The 21,461-nt window shown below is 39.2% G+C and overlaps 1 protein-coding gene across 3 annotated transcripts in view; it reads right to left on the reverse strand.

Annotated features, from left to right (window-relative positions):
- POU1F1 (POU class 1 homeobox 1) overlaps nucleotides 1-21,461 on the reverse strand; it is a 134,844-nt gene that overhangs the window by 42,707 nt on the left and 70,676 nt on the right. The window contains exon 1 of one of the 3 annotated variants that reach the window (XM_064703585.1): nucleotides 1,694-1,768. The exons of the other annotated variants lie outside the window; for them this stretch is intronic. The gene's annotated coding sequence lies outside the window, so the exon portion shown is untranslated. Of the gene's footprint in view, nucleotides 1-1,693; nucleotides 1,769-21,461 lie in introns of those variants that run through there. 3 annotated transcript variants of the gene reach the window in all.

Below are 21,461 nucleotides of genomic sequence, written 5' to 3' on the forward strand. Positions count from 1 at the left end.
ATTGCCTAATATCTATGCCTCTCATATCTACTTTAAAGGCACTGAAGGATGGGTAGGAAGAGTGTGTCCCTGATGTTGAAAACACAATTTCATCTGCTCAAACTCAGCATGGTAAATGACTTCCAAAACTCTGGGGTTCATGAGTAGTCAGCAAACACCAAGACAAAAGCACCTCATTTCCAGGAGCCATCAGGAGCATTATCCAAGCTGCAGCTCCCTGGGCAAGCTGGAGGCTGACCTTTCTACACCCATCACTCTCCTGCAGAGCAGAGAAAGGGAGATGGGATGGGCAGGAATGTCTCTGCTTCCTTCACACATGCACAGAGAGGAACACAAATGCCATTTAATGTCCTTGAGCAGCCTGCCACTTCTGAACCCCCCAAAAGGTGAGGAAATGAGGGGGTGTTACTTTGACAAAAGGCAAAAGGTGGATGGCAAAGCCAACAGGTGGAACAGGACTTAATCCATGTTGGTGACAAAGCCAAGGAGGCAGAGCATGGCTCAGGTGGCTGAGCAAGGTGGACACAAAGTGGGATTGATTTCACCCAGTTTTAGATGCTCATGTGTGGATTGGCACACCCCTCAGAGGGCAGTGCTAGAACGCAATCCCCTCGTTCTGTTTTACATGCCACCTGTGAGAGTTCAGACACAAAAGGCTCCCTTGTAAATTCCTCCTTTTAATTGTGTGGTCCTCCTGAAGCCTTTTGTGGGTGGAGAGCTAAGAGGCAAAATTGGATTCTTACTCAGCAGGACTGAGACGTTTTGGTTATTTTTCAGACAGCCTTCATTAAATAAATGTTCTACAGTCTGAACAGTGTTTCAGAAAAGATTCCACTTTTTGCGGGAGGGAAATAGTAAATTAACATATTAATGAAATGCACACAATGTGTGGGAAAATAATTTTTCTTCTTAATAAATTTTTAGCCCTGCTCTCTCTTCTGGTTTTGGGCCTAAACCATTCATTGAAAATCTGAACAAGCTTAGTGTTTTGTTCCTGGATATATATTATTGTCAGCAAATCCTTTAAAAATTAAAAATGCTTATTCCATTAATTAATCTGCAGAACACCTGCAATGCTGCATTTCTTGGTTGGACAGTGTTTAACTCCATCTCCAAACCCTGTAAGGAGTGAAGGCATTGCCCCAAGGGTTACAAAATCAAGTAGGCGAGATTAATTCAGTGATTTATCTTCACATCGGTGGGTTTATACCCAGCCAAAAGATGAATAAGTAATAAACTCTTTATAAATGCCTAGAGTTATATTAGATTGAGTTCATTCCTAAGAAATAATATATCTTTTGAGATTTTGTTATCAGAGAGAAACATCAATCCCAAAAAATTAGTGAAACAAAGGCCCTCTTGGTTCTGTGTGTACAAGTTCAGGATCTAAAACAGAGCTTTAAGAGACAAAAGGCCAGTATATTTGGATTATTTGGATATACATAAAACAGTAAAACTGTCTTCCATATGAAATTTTCCAGACTTGAATACCCTCTACATTTTCCTGAAGCCTCAAATAAATCACACACTATGCAGTGCTTAAGTTGTACAGTGCAAGAAGACACCAATGACTTCCATAAAACCACCATTTCCCCCTCCACTAATCAATACAAGTCTCCATCAAATGCACTACATTCTCCATTAAGCAATTACTCTGCACATTGTACATTCCCTCCTTCAAGGGTTCTCTCACCTCTGTGTACTTGAATGGAGTCAAACTGGATTTAAATCACCAAATGTGCTGTTCCCCCAGAGCTGAAGCTCATCCAGCTGATCCAGGGTGCTGAAATTACTGAGCAACTCACCCTGCAACATTCCTTCAATTTATGGGCTGTGATTTGGACATGAGCCAATCACAAATTTCTGTGCAACCTGACTAATTGCCAGTGCCCTTGAGGATCATGGAATAATCTAATTTTAAGGAGCATTAGAACCAAAATCTACTGGGTAGAAGGGTAGGTTTTCCTTCTGCCCCTGAACATTTGTTTCCTTTACATTGCTCAAGTTCTGCTTCTTTTCATGCAACAATTTCTAGAGTTTCCCTGTGCATGACAAAAAGCTTTATTGGTGTTTATGACACCACAGATCACTTCAGGCTTTAATATCTTCATTAACTTTATCTTCCACATCTACTCTTTTTTCCTTTATTTTACTCCTCAAAATTTGACAAGCAGCTGAAAGTTTCAAGGATTAGGGACCTTTCTTGTGCATGTGAGTATTAAATAAAGCATGATAATGGACTGAATATGCTATATGTATAATAATTTCAGTTTTGTTAACATTGAAATATTTATTTATAAAGTTTGTTATCATATGGGAAAACTCTCTAACAATCTCTTCAAAGACCTTTAGTGCTCTCTTCTTGCTGCAGCTAAAAATACCAAAAGATGTGATGCACATTTAATTTGTGTCTTAATTAAGCAAGAAATTCAGAAAATTTTTAAGCTAGAAAACCCACTTGCACAAGCACAGCTGCCTGGTGCACCTTGGTGCCAACTTGCTAAGCTGGTATTGGGGAAATGCTCTCCCAGGCTATGCCATGTACAAGGAAACACCATTTTTGCACATCTGGATTGGCTCCCCTAATGCCAAAGGGTTTAAAACAGAGGTGGGAGGAGAAGGAAAACTTGAAGTGAGTCACTTAAAATTATGATAAAGGAAATGGGTTGAAATACAAAATGTAGGAAATTCTCAGAACTTTGGGTCTGTAAGCCAAAGCTTAAAATTAAACTCAGGATTTGATCTAAAACCTTAGAAAGGTTTCTAAACTTAGGTGATAGGAACGAGAATCTAGATTTATAGTTTAAAACAGAAACACATTAAGTTAAGAAGAGGAAAATTTAGAGTTTTAGAGTTCAATATATAGAAAAAAGAAAAGTAGTTACAAAGGCAAACAAGAAGTTTAGAATGCAGTACTATATATTTGTGCATCATAACATGATTGACTAAGAAATCTCACACTGCAGCATGAGTCCATTAAAAAAAATATTTAAGGATTGGGTCAAAAGCATAAATATCCTTGTTTGCAGGGTTTTATTGGTCAATAAATTCTTAAAAAGTGTTGTAACTTGGGGTCTTGTGACCTTCTGAACCATGCAGTAAAGATGTGCACAAAACTCACCCTTCCTGTCTATGTAGAAAATAAGAAAATAAATTGCATAATCTAAAAAACTTACAGGTCTTGTTTCTGTGTCATTCAAAATTCCATCAAAAAATCCCCATAGAAATATCTGAAGCTCTGGAGAGGATCATTCTGGATGTCATTGCAGCAATTTAAGAAGTTACTGTTCACAAATCTTTGTAAACTCCCCACTGATAATCTGCTCCAGTGGGTTTCAAAAAAACTCCACATGGCTTCATTCAGTCCCTGATGGGCTCACTGAACCACCCCTCTGACCCTGAGCTGTCACAGACTTGCATTCCCAAAGTCCCACACCCATGGGATTCCTCCTAGGTATCAGACTTGTTCAATGGCTGCACTAAACCTGGAAATCTGTGTGTGTCTCTCCCATTAAGAGCAAACGAGTCTGACACACCCCATCCTCAAAAACTGAAGTGGGCCTAAAACACTAATAGGAACATGAAATCCATGTTGCATATTTCCCTACATTCCCTCCCCTCTCCCCTTCTCTTTAGGTATTTATGCCATTCCAGCTATTTCAGACAGGGCCATCTGGTGGTCTTCTGAATATCAAGAAAGAATGAAATAGCTGAGGTTGTCAAGAGCCCAATAGTGAGCTGATATTTGGGTAATGCACCATAAAGGATTTGTCATGTGACACCAAAGCTGTCAGCTGTTAAAGACAAATTCTTCCAAACAAAAGATGGACAAGATTCATCTTGATATTCAGTTATGTTCCATTTTAGTCCTTCTGAAAACAAAAATATTCAAGAACACAGACTATGCAGAAAAGTTTTTCTGTTTCACCTGCCATCTCTCTCTTCACACTGTTCTGGCAAGGCCATTTGCACTCTCAGGTGCATTACCGTTCCTTTTTGGTACTACAGATACCTAAACCACTTACAGACCAGTGATATAGTCCAGTCTGCTATTTCTTATTCATTTACATAAAATACATCTTGTGTATCATTTATTTTATAATAATCTGTTTTATTTATGTGAGACTCCTTCACTGAGATTCAAAACAAGTGGGTTAACAAAGCTTCAAGCACACATTGGCATCCACAAGGCTGTGATTTTATCTCAGCCTTCCTTTCCATTAAATACTATTGGCAGAAGTCCAAGGTACAGATCCACAGATCAATAAGAGCCAGGTCCTGCTTGCTTCACTGTCCAGCGGACACTACCTAATGGAATTCAGGGAGTTATTTAACCAAGAACAGTGGATGTTAATAAACTATAAGGTATAAAGCCAAGACATGTCTCTGCCCCAGTTTTTAGTCACATTCTAGGTCTTTATGGCATCAGTGGGTACCACAGCAGCCTTCAGCCATAAATTATACAAGGCACCCAAAAATCATAAATGTTTTTGGCAAAAAAATTCAACCAAGTGGTACCATAAGTATAATTTTGCATCCTAAATTAATAACCTGCCATGCTTTACTTTTCACTTACAAAACTGACTTCAATTTTGCAGAAGCAGCAAACAGCCTTTGCTATAAATTTCAGTTCAGAAAAAGACTTTCAAGTAAGTACTAAACACAAGGTTTGGCTAACTGACTTTTTATTACTCAGCAGCCTCTTAAGGTTTAGGGTGTGCTCAAGCCCTGCAGGAGTCAATAAAGCATAAGCTGAGTACATTCTAGTGAAGTTAGGATGGATGCATCTGCATCAGAAACAGTTTAGCTGTTTTCTCATGTATAAAAAGTCACCTTCCCAGTCACTCTTTTCTTTGCTGAAGAAAGATGGTTTTCTGTCACAGATAATTATTCAGCTAATAATAAGGAATTACTTAATTCACATTGCCAATTTCAGTATAAGAAGCCTTGTACTACTGGACCATCCATCACCTTAAACTCTTTAAACCTTGGATTTTTCTGCAGCCACTGCTACCTGTTTGCACATGGCATGTGTATAAAGAATTTGCCATCAAGAAGAACAAATGACCTCTTAGATTAATGCTTTATTGACTCATTTGTTCAAGAGGCCTTTCCCTTACTAACAAGGGAGGTTATTCATGCTGTCTCTTCAGCAGTTACGGGAACTGCTGTCCTTGGCCACTGAGAAATGGTAAAATAATAAAGCTTTGGCATCTACTTTTTGAAGAGAGGCTTGCATTAAATGGCTAACCAGAAATATGCTGTCAAGGCCTGAGTGAATGCTGGGCTCTTCAGAGTTTCATTTCATCTTAGACTAAGAAACGCTTTAACCTGTTTTTCTCAGCCTTTCCTCTTGTATAGATAGGAAATTAGTTTCTGGACTTCCTGAACACATTCTGTGCAATAATCCATATACTGCCATATAATTTTTTGTGGATCTTTTGTCTACAAGCAATTGTTTCCAAAAAACACCCAAGTTTTCTAAAGACTATTATCTTACAGCAACTTTTTGACTTTAAACAGTCTCAGTGGAAAGCAGAAGGAAAAACATGGAGTTTCCAATCTGCTCTTGCAGGTCTCCTCCATTTGTGGGGGGCAGGAAGGGAACAATGCAAAGCTGGGGTGAGGCAGATAAAGAAAATAACTCTTTGAACACTATGTATTTTGGCTTAAAAAAATAATTAGTGACTTGTTTCCCATTTTAATTCTCCACCACTGAAATGGTACTCTTAGGAAGCAGAAACTTCTCCTGCTCTGTTTCATGGAGAACAGACAGAGATCTCTGGAGTTTTTCTTTGCAAGTGATTGAACAATTATCAACACCTAAAAGACAACCCTGCCACCAGTTTCTACAGAGCCTCACTTGCAAAGGCTCTTAGTTGCATTTGTGAAGTTATTTTCATTACAAAGCCCATTTGAGATTAGAAAGTTAAATCTCTCAGAACTAACAACATGATGGGGTATTAACACATCTGATAAAACAACTTTGTGATTGCTTAAAAGCCATTCCCTCACCCACTTTTATATACTTATCAACTCCCTTGGGTATTTGTAGTCACTAAGTTTCATTCTATGTAGAAATAAAATTCCTCTGAATGTCATTGTCAAAACTCCAGATATTTTCCTACTGTGTGTACTCAAAGACACTTGGGTAGATCTATGATCTTCTCATGAGAAAACAGCTATATTTGTATTACAGAACAGAACTCATTTACAGTTTAGAGCATGTACAGCATGCAAAAGATTTAAAATTGGTCCGTGAGAACACAAGACCCACAAGCTGACAATGAGATATTCTGAAGAGTACACTACTGAACATGAAAATACATAAATTCATGAGTAGAATTGTTCTCAGTATTCATAAAGCATATTTTGCCTCCTTTTCCTGACCTGATTCAATTGCCATCCCAGCATTACTTTTCCTGGTTTAAGCACACACACAGAGACATAAGAGTGGATATAGATATTTTTATCCCTGTTTCTGATCCATTTATCACACTTGTGATAAAAGAAATCTTTTCCACTTCAGCTTCTAGCTTGCTCCTCCAGCCAGAATTGCCTGTACTTACTAGCTGCTCTTACTAGCTTACTTAGTACAGCCCCAGTGACTCCAGACTCCCCAGGGATGTAGGCAAAATCTGGTGGAAGCAGCAGCACCAGCAGGGAACAAAGTTATACTAGGTGATGCTCATCTTCAAAGGCAAGGAAAAAAAAGTATAAAACCTACTCAAGCCACAAATATCTTAGTCAAACCACAAATATCTGAGCTAGTTCAGACACCCAATCACTTCCAGTTTCTTGCCTTTTCAATGAGCCAATGCATGATGCAGCACAACAGCAAGTAACAGAATTGGATTGTCACCATAAGGGAAATTAAACCTCGTAATGAGTTCATTTATTTAGGTTATAGAAAAGCATGTTTAAAGTTGGAGTAAGTTAAGAACAAGTTGCTGGTTTTAACCAACATTTTGGCAAGGGACAAATGAAACAAATTCCATTCCATAGCTCAGCCAGTCCCTCTGTTCTCACCAGGCAGAGCCCTCGTTGAAGCTGTTCCCCTTTATTGCAGAACCCACTTGGCAGCACCACAAACCTGCTGGAGAGGAGTAGTTCCTGCTGCCTGAGGCCAGTGGATTTCTGATCACAACTGCAAGCTGAATGTCCTATCATTCTGTGTATTCATGCTAAAGATATCTACTGAGTGCAATGAAATACTTGGGGAGTTAAGCTGGACAAAACCTGATAGGTGTCTCAGATTTCAAGCCTTCTGCATGTGGTGAGCAGATTTTAGAAGGAATCATCACCGGGCCTACACTCGGTGCTGTGCAGCTCTCACCTGCACTGCAGCCAGCCGCTAGGTGGGAATGTTCACCCTGCAGACTCTCCCAGAGACAGCAGAAGCCCCAGCTGAAACCCTGCTTTCAAATAGAGCCTCTCCTTGCTTACCGATGTGCAGCCATGCAGCAAACCAAAAATGAATTTGTTGCCTTTCAGATCAACAATTCTATTTATTTTTAACTATGCTTGCTTTTATGCTAAGCACAAAGAAGCATTGGCACAGCACCTCATCTGCATTTGCTGCTGTTTTTTCCTTGGACCTGTAAACTATTCCAAAGCAACTCCACCCCACCAGAAATCAATTTCCTTCAGTGGAAGTTTCACAGGGCAGATGCATATTGCATCACTACCATTCAAAGCTGATATAGCAGCATTTTCATTTGTTTCTCTGATATTGGAGCTAAGAGACAAGCTAGGAAAGAATGGGGATTTTATCCTCCCAAGTAAATTCAGGGTTTATGATTTGCTCATAAAAATGTTACATTCAAGTTGCCACGAAAAGCATACAGAAGAGGTCAGAGAAATCATGCACTGAATTTATCAGAGACAGAATATTTCTCTATGCATCCAAATCCTTCTGTGCACTGGAGAACTTATGAGCAAACATGACAGAAAAAAAAGAGGGCAGCACAAAATTCATATGCTCCAAGAACTGCAGAGAATAAAAATGAACATGAAAATATTCTGAGCACAAGAATGAAAAATTAAAGCTCAGATTCTACTAACAGCAATTTAATCACAGTATTTTTATGATATTACAACTTTCCTTCATCTTATACCTGTTTTGTGAAGTTGAAGAAAAGAGGTAACTGCTGTAGCTGGTCACAATGTTCCTTTTTCCCTTTTCCCCTGAGGAGCTGAGGAACAAGGAACAAAAGAAGATAAAACTACTTCTGTTTAAATGAAGGTTTGTTATACAGACCAAGAGAGAAAAGAGAAAGTTAAAGAACCTGGTTAAGCTATTTTAGGGAGGTCCCTCAAAGTAGACTTATTCAGGGTTAGACCCATGCCTGACAGAGCAGAAACAGGACACAGAATCTCTCACCTCACTGCAGAGTGTCCTTTCACAAAGTCAGCAGGACAGTCTCCCTTGCTCTGTGCGTCCAACTAATTAAATACTTAGAGATTGAAAGGGGAAAATCTCCAAATAGCATGAGTGAAAACCAGAAGTTGAGCCACACTTGCTACAGAGACGAAAGCTTCAAATCATTACTGTGAAATGAAGTGACAAACACTTCTGTTCAGTCTGGTCTCTACTGGCAGCTATTTGAACCCTTGTGCAAACGTGTGCCACATCCTCACAGATGCTGCCTGCACTGGTGTGGGAGAGCCCTGTGTACAAATGCATGCCCCATTAAAAAACAAACCATTGTATTGGCTACAATCATCCCCCCTGAAAACTAAAATCGATCCCTAAACCAGGCAGGAAGTTTGCTCAAACAGCAAACTTCACTCTTGGTTGCAAATTTTGGATAGATTTGTGTGAGTTACTGCAATTACTTTGGAAAAAATAGGGGAATAATTCATCTTACCTAGATAATTCATCAGAGAAGACAGGTGCTGAAAGCAGGGGAAATTGCAACACACAATATAATTTTATGGTTTTATTTCTCACTAAAGAAATCTTTTTTAAGAGTAGTTAGGATAATTTGAATTGCAGATGAATAGAACTTCAGGTCTTGGATTGTTTCCTGTGTGGATAAACCAAAATTTCAAAGGTCAAAATGGTAGAATAATACAAAGCAAGGAAAGTTAATGGACCTGCACCTGCTTATACCAGGACATAATTTTGCCTATTTGTGGGTTTTTTCCTCACATTTCTTCTCTTTTCCATTTAATGGGAACTCAGCAGCTAATTCCAAGTATTTGAATTTGTTCTATCTGTGCATTCTTAGATTCCACCCAAGGCTACCCTTGAAGGATTCCTAACTCCTTGTCAGAGTCATGAGTTACCCTCGACTGTGCTTCATGCTGAACCCTCTGATAAGCTCTTAGTAATATTGTCATGGAAAATTGGTTCAGACCTGATGAAAAGGAAATAACTCATTCTTTTTCTTCCATACATCTTCATCCCATTTTCCTTAAATAGCTGCAGAATGGCAGAAAGGTCTGGGCAATGTCCAGTGAAACAGCCTGGCAGCTGAGCCATGGCCTGAAACTGTGCTCCACTAACATCAAACAGGAATTATTCATGTAAGCACTCCTCGTGTATTCACAGGTTGTGCTGCACACACTCCTTCACAGAAGCAGCTCTGCTAGCTAACACCAAATCTGAATATTCTCAAAAAGCCTTCTTGGCCACCTGATAGTAGAATTGACAAGGTTTGGGTTGAAGGAGACATTAAAGATAATCCAGTTCCCACCCCCTGCCATGGGCAGGGACAGGTCCCACCAGAGCAGGTTTCTGGAAGCCCCATCCCACCTGGCCTTGCACACTTCCAGGGATGAGGCAACCACAGCTGGGTCAACACAGACCTTTTGATTTCAAGCAAGAACAAGTAGAAAGCCATGGAGAGAAGGACCTGTCCCCTTCCTGGGCACTGCTGGGCTGGAAGCAGCTCTAACAGAAGGACCTGGCCTCAAGCCAGCTCTGTGCTCTGGAGAAAAGGTGTCCAACAGCATCCTCAGGTGTCATGGCAGGAGTACAGCTGGCACGCCAAGGACAAACTGGTGCCAACATTGACAGAGGTCACCAGGGTTCAGCAGAGGTTGCTCAGGGACTGGAGCTCTTCTCCTGAAGGAGAAGCTGAAGGACTGGGGTTGTTCTGTCTGGAGAAGAGCAGGTTTCAGAAATCTTAAGGCAATTTACCAGTGCCCAACGGTGCCAGGGAGCTGGAGCCAAACTTTTCACTGTAGTGCATGGCAGGAGGACAGGAGATGAAGGAGTGAGCTGAAACATGGCAAGTTCAGATGAGCCATTGTTGTAGTGTGTTGTTAAGTTTCTTGTGTTATTCCCCCAATTTATGTATTGTTCTCCCCTATTATGTGTAAAATGGTTTCGTTCCCCCTTCCTTCCCGCCACCGCTAGCCTGCCAGCTAAGTTGCCATAGTAACCGCTATTCGTAGTTGCCGATATGTAATTGCTCCTCCCCTGGTTTCCCTTATAAGTGAAAGTCGTTTCCTCCCTGGGTCCAGTCAATCACCCCATTTCTCCTCCCAGGCTTCGAGAACCTTCTTCTCTCTGGGGGTTATGGTTGGCTGCCGCCCCGGGGCCCCTCCTTTGCTTTATATTAGTTGGTTATTTAGGTATGTCAATTATGTTTAGGACCTCCAAATATGTATTATTATTGGTTAGCTGGGTTTCCCTACCTTTTCCCCCCTTTTTCCCTTAAAACCCTGTCTCGCCCCCTGTTCGGAGCCATTTGCTGGTGGTCTCCATATTTGTTGGTGCTTCTGTAATAAAACCGACAGCCTACATCCAGCAAGTGGTCGCCTCCTAATTCGTCTCACACTCGTGCCGCTCCGAGCTACCTCCCAGCTCAGCCCAAGGCCAAGACGCCGAGGGGGGCTGGCTTCAGATGTGCAGGGGTGCTGGCCTTCGCCCCTCACTAGCTAGCCGGATTCCAGGGCTCAGTACGCCCTCGCACAAGCCATAAGGAGAAACTTTCTCAGAGGAGGTATATCCCAGTGGAGCAGTTTGCTCAGAACAACTGTGAGGGTTTTCGACACCTGTCTTGGTAAAGCTCCAAGCAACGTGCTCTGACCTCATCACTGACCATGGCGTCAGCAAGAAATTGAACTAGATACCTCCATGTGTCCCTTCCAACTTGAATGATCCTGTCATCCTATGAACTCACAACTTAGACATTTTAATATTAAAGGAAATACAGAGGAAAAAAGTCATATTTTACACTGGTTGTGATGAAAACTCAGATAATATAATGGGTGTTTTCCTATCTCAGAGAAGCAAAAGCTTTATGGCTTGTTACAACCCATAATTTTTAGGATGATGGCATTCTTCCAAAAACTTTTAACAAATAACAGGAACCATAAAGGGACAAAAATGCATTTGAATACTAAGCAGCCACAAGCCAACTATAAATATGGATAGTTTAATCAAACTGCTAAAGTGGTAGGAGAGATCCAAAGAGTTAGTGATGCAAAAAGAAATCTGTAATTACTTGCTAGACACAGACTAAAGAAAGTTTAAGAATTCTGAAAGTCCTTTATAAACTTCAGATAAAAGATTTGAATGCAAACGTTGTCAAGTCTCTGTTTAAACTGTTAGCTTTATCTCTGATAGTTCTGATAATGATTTAAGCAGGAAGGAACTGGGTTCTTGCAAAGCCAATCTGGTTAAAACTTCATGGTTTGGCACCATGATTTGTTTTTGATTCAAATAAATATGAATTTTCACTTACTAAGCAAGTCATGAGGATCATAAAGTTATTTTGGCACTACAGACTTTTGTGAAACATGAATAAAGTCACTACAACTATTAGGGAGTTTGCTAGGAGATTTGAGAGACTTATGATCCCAGCAATGTGGCCAAGATGAAATGAACTACATTTTAAGTTTAATAATGGAAATATATTCCAAGTAAAGCATAGCAGTTATACAGAAAAACGTGTATTTCTACACTGTAATTAAGTCACCTTATTCTACCAAGGAAAATAGCACATGTCAACAATCTTATTTTATTACCTCCTCCATATTCCAAGTTTAAATTAAACTTCTAACAAGCAAGAATATTACCCATACATCTTTGATTCCTCCTGCAACTTCCTTTAACAATTTTAGTGTGACAGAGAAGAACCAATCTTGAGGGGGGAAAAAAAAGAGCTTAAAAAGAAAAAGCTAAACAATGCATCAAAGACATTAAGTTTTGATTCTAGGAGCAGCCCCGGTGAGGAAATTTGCTCCAAGATACCTAGTCTGTCTGATACCAAGAAATACATGGCTTGTATTGGGTATTTTTCAGTTTGAAAATGCAGCTGGGGGTCGTACTTTCAGTAATATAGTTTTGTCTGAGGAATACTTAAGAGTACAATAACCTCTGTGTCGTACTAGATCATTCCAAATCCTAAAATAATGGAACATTCCCTTAATGGAAAAAGCTGCAGCCCTAGATTTCATCCAGTTTCTAAAATAATGCTCACAAAATAATTGGCTACCCAGATGTTTATAGTTTATCCAGCATTGTAACTTTCCAGAGAGAGACCTTATAATTTTGTCCTCCTGGCCTTTCTTTTTTAATATTTTTCTTCTTAAGTTTATTAATAGCTTGTAATTGAGTACCATCAGATCCCCATTTGATCAGCTCCTTCATTGTTTATTTTCCTAGAATAATTCATCTCCCTAGATGAGAGGGCATGAGGCACTGCTAGATATTTCCTCCTCTACCCATTATCCTGACTCTTATCTCTAAACACTGGATTTAGTCGTGAGGACTAAACCCGACATTAAAAGTCCCTACTAACCCAAGTTTATGTACTGAAGCAAGAGATTTTCTCCAGAAGTAGACATATAAAGTAAAAACAGGGGAATGCTCCAAGTTTCCAGTTTCTGGATCCCAGGTCCAGGTACCTGAATGGTTCAGAAGCCTCAAGAAGAACTGCAAAGTGCTTGTGTGGAGTCTCAAGCCCTTTAACTAGCCTGTGCCATTTCTTTCTTAATCCAACAGTGCTTGATATCTTACCTGATATCTAAAACCTCTTTTATAAATATCAATTGTATCAGGGAACTTTGGAATGCTGGAAATTTTCCCCGTAGCCACAATTTTTTCTTCCCCCACAGTAACTGCAGGAAGTTTGTTTGATCAAACTTTAGTTTTTCCCTTGAGTTTCAGGGCATCAGATATGTAATGTGCAATGCCTTGCCTTCATCAAAGCCTGAAGGTGACCCTAAATTAAAATTCAAAGCAAACATTGTCATGGGATATATACAGAATGAGCTGAATAAATGCTGACAAATTATAGGACAAAAAGTGAATAAAATGTCACTTGTCAGTGTCAGCCCTATGTCACTGCTGCTGTTTAGAGAAGAGACCTGATTGAAACATCAGGCTAATCGAGTGACCGAGATGATGACTCAGATAAGAAATATTTGTTATTTTTAACCAAATCAATTAAGGAGAAGGCTTGTCACTATTCACCCCTAAGGGATCTACACAAAAACTGCTTAAAAAATGATATGAGAAATTCACACAAATCAGACTTCAAAGTGAAGTGGGAAAAATGGGTTGGAAGGGTTTGTTGCCTTTTCTTTTTCTATTTTTTTTTTTAGTAAGGAAGAAACAAAAAAACCCTCAAAACTTATGAGCTATCCCCATAAGTTTCCAGGGAAGGGGTTCTAGTTGTAATGCCAAACACCAACAACAGCTCAATTCTGCACTGCAGAGAGGTTCTGTAGTAGAGGAGAGAGCCATGAGTTGACTCAAAAAATGCTTCAAATTACCACATTCTCCCACCTGCAAACTTTTCCTCTATTTCCCACTGCATGGCCTGTTTTGGCAGTGACCCTTCTCTGTCATCACAAACTACATCCCAAAATAACCAACATGGGCACCACAGTCAACAGCCTAATTCTGAAGCTTCATATGTTGCTTTTGGCTTCTTAGGATTATTAAAAAACAAACAAACAAAAAAAAAAAACCCAACTTGTTGGAAGTTTGAACATATTGCACATTTTTTCCCGTTTATGTTGCTTGCTAAATATTTTGGCCCAGCTTAGAGACCTCTACATTCCAAAATAATAAATCTTGCTTGTCAAAGATCTTTTATCTCGACCCTCCTTGGGGAAAGAAAAAAGATTGAATATTTCTCTGAGTTTGGTAGCTTAAGGGGTTATTTTCTAGGGAAGTGTAAAAGTATTTTGTGTGTGTATATCTTAATAGAATGCACACAGCTTTTACTATGAAAGCTCAAGGGCTTTTTGGAGCAATTCTTGCATGGTTACCAAGAACTGAAATGTAGATAATGCAGAAAACCCCCTTTTTTGTTAGAGACTGGAATCTATTAAATTTCAATTTTCCATGCATTCTGGTTTAAGCAACTTCTACCACAGGGAACCAAACGTGTTTGGCTTGGCACTTCAGTACCTTGGCACTTGAGAAGCTGCAGAACAGATAAGGAAGAGAGCCAGAGGGAAAATCTGTTTGCAGACAGACACAAAACACTGATTCCTTTCAAGAACAGGTAGGAACCTGTGTTATTAAATACACATTTCATCTTATTTTGTCGCAGCCACTCATCTCAAGAGCTGTTTTTGAGCCACAGCCAGAGCTGTGTAGCAATCAAATAGTTTGTAACACCAAGGAATAAAGAGCTGATAATGGAAAATGTTGCCAGCCTTTGCCCCCCATCATGGTATCTTATATTTTCATGCTCACTTCTTGCACTTTTAATCACATTGCTTGAAAACACACATAAAACCTGTGCTCTGTTAATCATCTCCCACTTCCAAGCAGAAAAGCAACTCCATGGCCACCAGGAGTGTAAAACATCTCAGACTTTACTGTGAAACTTGTTTGTGTAATTGAGCATCTCTGAGGAATTGGACATGTGCAAGCACAGCACCAGGTTGAAATTAATCTGTATTTTACCTGTCTTTTTTTCCTCTTACAACATTAAATCTTCTGATGCCATTATTTAAAAAAATAAAATGACTGGCTTATTTGATATTAATGAACATAAAAATTTTTCCAACATAAACTTGGAATAAACAGTATCCATGTATTGTAATGCAGTTGTAGTCCCCACTTCACCTTGTCACACAACATTTCTTATAAGAAATATTTTGAAAACTTACAGAAAAACACATTATTAGGTTAAGCAATACTGTGTTTTCAAAACAGATTCATGTTTCAGACAGTTCCTAACAAAACACAAGCAGAAATACAAGCAAATCTTTATGCAAGCACCTCAATATGGACACGATAAACATTCATAAAACAACACATTGCAGGCTACTGGTAGATGAGTAGTGAATTTAACTACATCTGTCTTTTGTGGGAGCATAATGGAGATCCTGTGGATTAGGATATTTGGATAACCTCATGCCCAAGCCTTTCAGCTCCATGATTTGAGGAGAATAATGTACTACTGGAGTCCTGTGTTGCCAAGAGTCCATTTATCAAACAACAGGCAGTCTGTCAGAGTATTTCTATGCCACTCATGACATAGCTGCAGGTAAAAGACTATTTTAAAGACTATTAAAACTTTAAAGATTATTAAATTTAAAATTAAATTTAAAATTTTAAAGATTATTAAATTTAAATATCAGTAGAAGGAAAATACCCAGTTTGGACAGAACTTTAAGGCAGGGCAGAGGCTAACAAACAAGGGCAGGAGCACAGAGCTCACCCTTTAGTACGATACTAAACTAACAGCACGTACAAAACCTAACAAGAGAAAATAAACTACTTCCATAAATAAGGGCAAGAGATACTCTCTTCTGGAAGGGGCTAGAGAGAAAATTGTTTTCCAGAGCTCTCCTGAAATACAGTTCCATTTAGTGACAAGTAGTGATGCTATTGAAATGCCCTCTTTTCAGTAAGCTTATAAAACTCAGCAGGGCATTTTTTGAATTAAATGAAATGCTAAATTTTGCTCTAAAATCAAAGTCATGACTAGACTTATTCTCCAGTAATTTATGTGCATTAATTCATGAAATTATTTAATTGTGGTCCTGTTGTATATGCAGTTAAGATTTTTAATTTTTTGTATCATCATGTCACTTGCCACAAATGGAGACTCCATGAGAGATACAAATGCCCCAAAACTGAACAAAAACTTCCATTCTTACTGCTAGTAGGCAAATTTGCTTCCTCTTTCACAGGAGGCCACATGAAATATAATTGACTGAAAACATTAGAGTTACCTTCAAGAGGAGGCAATTATTTGACTTCTGATGTATTTCACAATACAAAGCCAGAAATACACTATGTACTATTAGAGTATCTTTAATTCATCTCCAATAAAGTAAAATATTTTTCCTATTGCTCTGTGGTGGGTTTTTAATTAATTCAAGGAAAGCATCATCATTAAACCATTGAAAGACTTAAAATGGACAAATTAGTTTCAAACATGTCTCTGTACTTCTGCTAAGGAAAAGTAGTACAAAAAACATCTTTGGACATCATTAAAGGCTGCCAATTTGCTTAGTATGTTAATCTAATATAAAGTCATTTTAGTTACAGGTCACAAGTCAGAGCTAGCACCCAGCACATACATAAAAAGAAAGGCTGGTAGAAAGACAAAGATATTCTCAGAAAAGTATCTTGTGTTTAAGTAGTCAAAGTTTTCAGAGCAACTAACTTACTTAGAGAAATTCTAGTTTTAGCAGTTAACTTGAAACATCTGTAAGATCATGTAAAACCAACAAGATTATGATTTTTCTTTTAACAGGATAATCCCTCAAGAACTGACATAAATTCAACTAAGTAATGATACTATGCCTTTCTTTTTCTAAGGTCTGTTCCCCTATTCATATCAATGAATAGGGTCTAGTAATCCTGCCCTTTGTTCCTTGAATCAGATAGCTCATGAGACACTTCTGAGTTTTGCTCATGTAAAGATCAATATCTATAATTCCAGTCCTGATCACCATTTCTGGGTTGTTTTTTTCTGACTGCAAAGAAAGGCTTCAAAATCAGGATGGTACATTTTATTTGGTGTTTCCAGGGACTAAGTTATTCAAGAGAGTCACCATTAAAAAAACAATTATTTTCTACCCCCACAAAAGGGATTGTCTTTTTCTGGATTTAAGTAGGTTTTTTGAAGTGCTTCCATAGGAATTGTTACACCAAGACAGAAGGTAATGTTTAATTTCTGTAAGTTTCTACTACTTATTCTGGCATTTAAGTTTCCAGAACTGCCATTCTCTGTAGCGACCGATTTAGGAATAAAGAAGGTGCAAGAAAATGTGGTTAAACTTTTCCACTTTGGAGAATGACAGAAATTTTCCAAAGCAGGTCCTGGATTCCAACACCATTTCTGGATTAACTCTTTTGTAACTTCCATGGTGTTACACAAAGCCTTTGCACAGCCAATGGGACAAATGCAGAGATAAAATTGAGAGTTGGGAAGGCATCCAAAGCTAACTAGATGTGAGTGGAACTGTTACCTTCCCAGGTGGACATGATTGGCCATGGATGGTTTTGGAATTGCTGTATTTACTGCCAATTTTTGTTCACACTCTATTCTCAGCTGGGCAGTTTGCTAGCAATCTTTTATCATTTTCAATATACAGAGCCTGTTTTAGTTGAAAACAATAATGGTATTTCACAAAAAAGATAAGAGCCTCAAATCAGCAAGTGCCAAATCTGCAGCTCAGAGATAAATTAGACATTTATGTTTGCTTAGAAAGGAGGTGGGTTTGAAGACTGAAAAAAAACTATTCAAACCCTTAAGCTCCACTGCCATAAAGCCAAGGTCTTGATCATATTAGAATGTAGGACAGAAAGGATATACCCTGTAAGAGCAGCCAGACTTGAGGGGACAGCTGAAACATAAATCTCCTTTGAGGTTCCAGGTGGCAGAAGGTGTTCAGGTGGGGCAGCAAAGGGAGGCCATGGGCTCAGAGAGGTTGCACATCAAATGACTCTGTTACACCATATAATTTCAGACAGCTAGGACTGGCAAGGAATAGCTGTATATTAACCTGTCCTGCAGAGCAAAACCACCAGAGATTGCAGCCTTACCACTCTGGCCATTCAAACTGATTTTCCCTTTGAGCAAACTGGGTATTCACGAGAATGTCCTGAATGGTCTATTGTGATTTAAACAGAAGGAAAGAGATAATTACCCTGCCCAGCAAGCCCTGACCAACTCAAAGTTTTAATATCTTCAAAAACAAGTGCCATGGAACAAAGTTATTTCCTTCTGGTGTGAGGAGAATCAAGCTGTTTAAGCCATCGGAAAAATCAACTTTCAATATCATTACCCAGAGGGTGACAGTCACAAAGCAGGAAACAATTACATAGAACACCAGAAAAGTACAAAGACTATCAAGTGTGCAAAAGTATTTTTGGAAGGACTATCTCTCAATTTTCATAATTCAATAGCATTTGAAATAAGTACATCACAGGTTGGCTTTCCATTAAGAAGCTTGCTTCAGCTTTTCTATTTTTCACATTAGGAGAGTAAAAACCACAAGTGGCTACAGATTTTATTATAAATTAAAACATAGACAACACGGGGAAAGAAACAGTGACTCCTCCAAAATACAACTGCTTCCAACATAATTTACAGTAATTAAAGTACCCCTGTCATCAAGTAACCTCAGTAAAAATACTCTTAGTAGGACCAACAGTGGACCCTGTCAAAAGAAATGGATTCAGAGACTAATTTATTTTGTTCAGAATGAAATGCATCCCAAGGTGCTGTTTGCCTTGCACTAAGTGACTTGTAGAAACTTTTTGGTACTTAAACACTTCCTGCCCAGCAGCAGAGATTTCCTCTTGGACTTGTATGGAGAAGGGAATCAATACAAACCCAGCCTGCTGGAGTGAGGCATTTTATTGGCTGCATCCCTTGGAGAGAAGCCCAGATGAGCCCCACATTTCCACTTTACTCAGACATGCTGCCACCTGGGTGCAGCCTGTCCAGAAGCAGGAGCACAAGGGAGCACACAGGCACCAGAGATGTGTGAACACGCTCTGCTCTTGCTCTGCTTTGTTGGTCTGCTGCTTACCTGGCAACAGCAGGGGCACAGGGGGTTCATTCCAACAGATATTTACCTGAACTTTCTAAAACACATCCCTGCCTCTCCCAGCAGAAAACAGAACATCACAATAGAGAAAAAAAATAAGTACAAATAATGCAAAACAATCAGTGCAAATGAATTTTTCTCTCATTAAAGGCCTCGTTTCCAGGCAGTTTTCCTAATTAGAAGGCCTGTGTATGATCAATTTTTCCTTTAAACACTTATTTCTGTCTGCTGCTTTTATTCTTGCTAGTTCACCTGTACTAGTCCCAAAAGCAATGCAAGCATGATTCAAGTTTCATGACATGACCAAACAATGTCTGCAGACCCCATGCAGCTCCTCCCTTGTTGGCAGGAGAAACTCACACCAGCTAGACATTAAAAACCACCAGAGAATCCCAACTAAAGGAATGCCTCCCCAAAGACACTCATTTGGAGGCTGTTCCCTCATTTCTGGTGCTCAGACTTGTCCTTGGTGACAGAGGCAGACACTGACACTCTCTTGAACACAGCAATTGTATTTCCCAGAGCACTGCTCTGCTCCCCTCATTACTGCTGGAGCACAGCGACGCCACGAGCCATCCTCCATCACCTCTGCTATAAAGACATTATCTGCCTGCAACTACATTACTAATTCAAGGCAAAGCAGGTGGTAGCTTGGAAGTTAATGAGAACAGAACACAAGCAATGTTTTGTTTTCAGATTAAGAATTCCCCAGAGAAATGACAACTTTGTGAAATCACTTGCAAAGCCAGGCTCTGCAGCAGCAGCAGCCCAAAACCTGAGCAGAGCTATAGCACCTTTGCTGGGATTATTCCCACAGAGCATGAGTTCAAACAGCAATCAAATAATCTAAAGATAAATGCAAGGGGAGACTTCATACATCAAATAAAAATGAGATCCTGGGAAACGATAGCTGTTAAGTTTTACAAGATGAAAATGAGGAAGGAGTCCTACAGCAGCTACATCTGAGTTTTTCTCATTTATACTTTGGTTTGTTGTGCCTTTCACAAGGTCATCTTCTCAGTGCTCTCATTTCTTTCTTGCTGGGCCTAAAAACTTCCTTTTTGTAGACCTCTTGTATCTGCTGGTTACACAGAAAGATTTTGAGCCTTCATCAGAAGTTGTTTCTCTACATGGTATCATGGTACCCTAGATAAAGTACCAAAAGCAGATTTAAACGACAAAAGTTCCATTGTATCTTTTCACTGAGGGACCAAACATGTTATTGGACTAAGTACATAATTCTTTGTATCTGCATGACCCAAGAAACTCCAGAAATATTACATCTCACTTCATTTCTATTGATTTCAGAGTAATTACACCAATATTACAGCCAGCCCTGAAAACTCAGAATTTTGGGTTCTCACTTTTTTAAAGGAGTGAACCTTTCTGCCAAGAAAAAATTCCACCCCTGGGATGTATATAAAAATCAGACACAGCAATGGAAATGAACTTCAGCTTAATAGAACAGCTATGCAAAACAAAACCACGCCATACACTAAATTAATCCTGGAGACTAACTCAAGTTATTTCAAGATTATTTACTTTTTCTGCACCTTATGCTGATCTTGCAGGCTATTTAGTATTCAGGGTAGCAGGGAGATAAATTAACTGGTTATTCTGAGAAGGCCTTTGATTGCAATGAAGTACAAATTAATGGCTTAATTGACTTATTGCAAGTCAATATCAACATTATTACAACAAACTTCCAGCTCAAGACATAAAACTAGGTAAAATACTTTCAAAGAGGAAATGTAGGTAGGCAGAAAACAGCTTCTCAAACCACTAAGATGCTATATTAAAGTCAAATCTTACTTCTTGGACAGTGTTAAAATAGCTACAATAAATCACAGGTAATAAAGACCTCAGTTTTGCAGCTCCTTGGAAAAATGGTTTTTCTTTAAGCATAACACAGACAAATGACATCCTTCATTCACCCTAAAATGACCTAGAATACATGAGGTGCCTACTGAATTACAGCATTCTGTAATGCTTCCCCAGAACTTCAGCCAGGGCTCCTTCCTCATGCCAGGCCAAACTGCTCCTGGCTAAAAACAATTCTAATCTGGCAATGTGGAGGGATCCTGCCCACAGGTTTGTGTTTTAAATTGAAACCCATAGTAAAGCTTGTATTAAGCCATTTTCAAAGCCAAACTAACATGCATGAAGCAGGATTTTGCCTTCAGGGGCTGAAGCAAGCACTTGCTACCTGCAGGGAGAATCCCATTCACTGATCCTTCTGCTGCCTTTGGACCTGCAGCAGAGAGTTTCACACAATATACAAAGAGAACATAAGGATTAATACTGAGGAAAAAGACCCAACTTCTGATATTAAAAAAAAAAATATCTGCGAATGCACTGTCATTTTTGTTGGCTTTAAAATATGGTATAATTATTACTCTCCAGTGAAACACAACTATTGCTTTGTTCTCAGTGCAAGAAGGCCCCATACTTAGAACAAGCAGTTCTTGTGT

This window comes from Zonotrichia leucophrys, chromosome 1 (assembly GCF_028769735.1).
Source record: "Zonotrichia leucophrys gambelii isolate GWCS_2022_RI chromosome 1, RI_Zleu_2.0, whole genome shotgun sequence".
Taxonomy (NCBI): Eukaryota; Metazoa; Chordata; class Aves; order Passeriformes; family Passerellidae; genus Zonotrichia; species Zonotrichia leucophrys.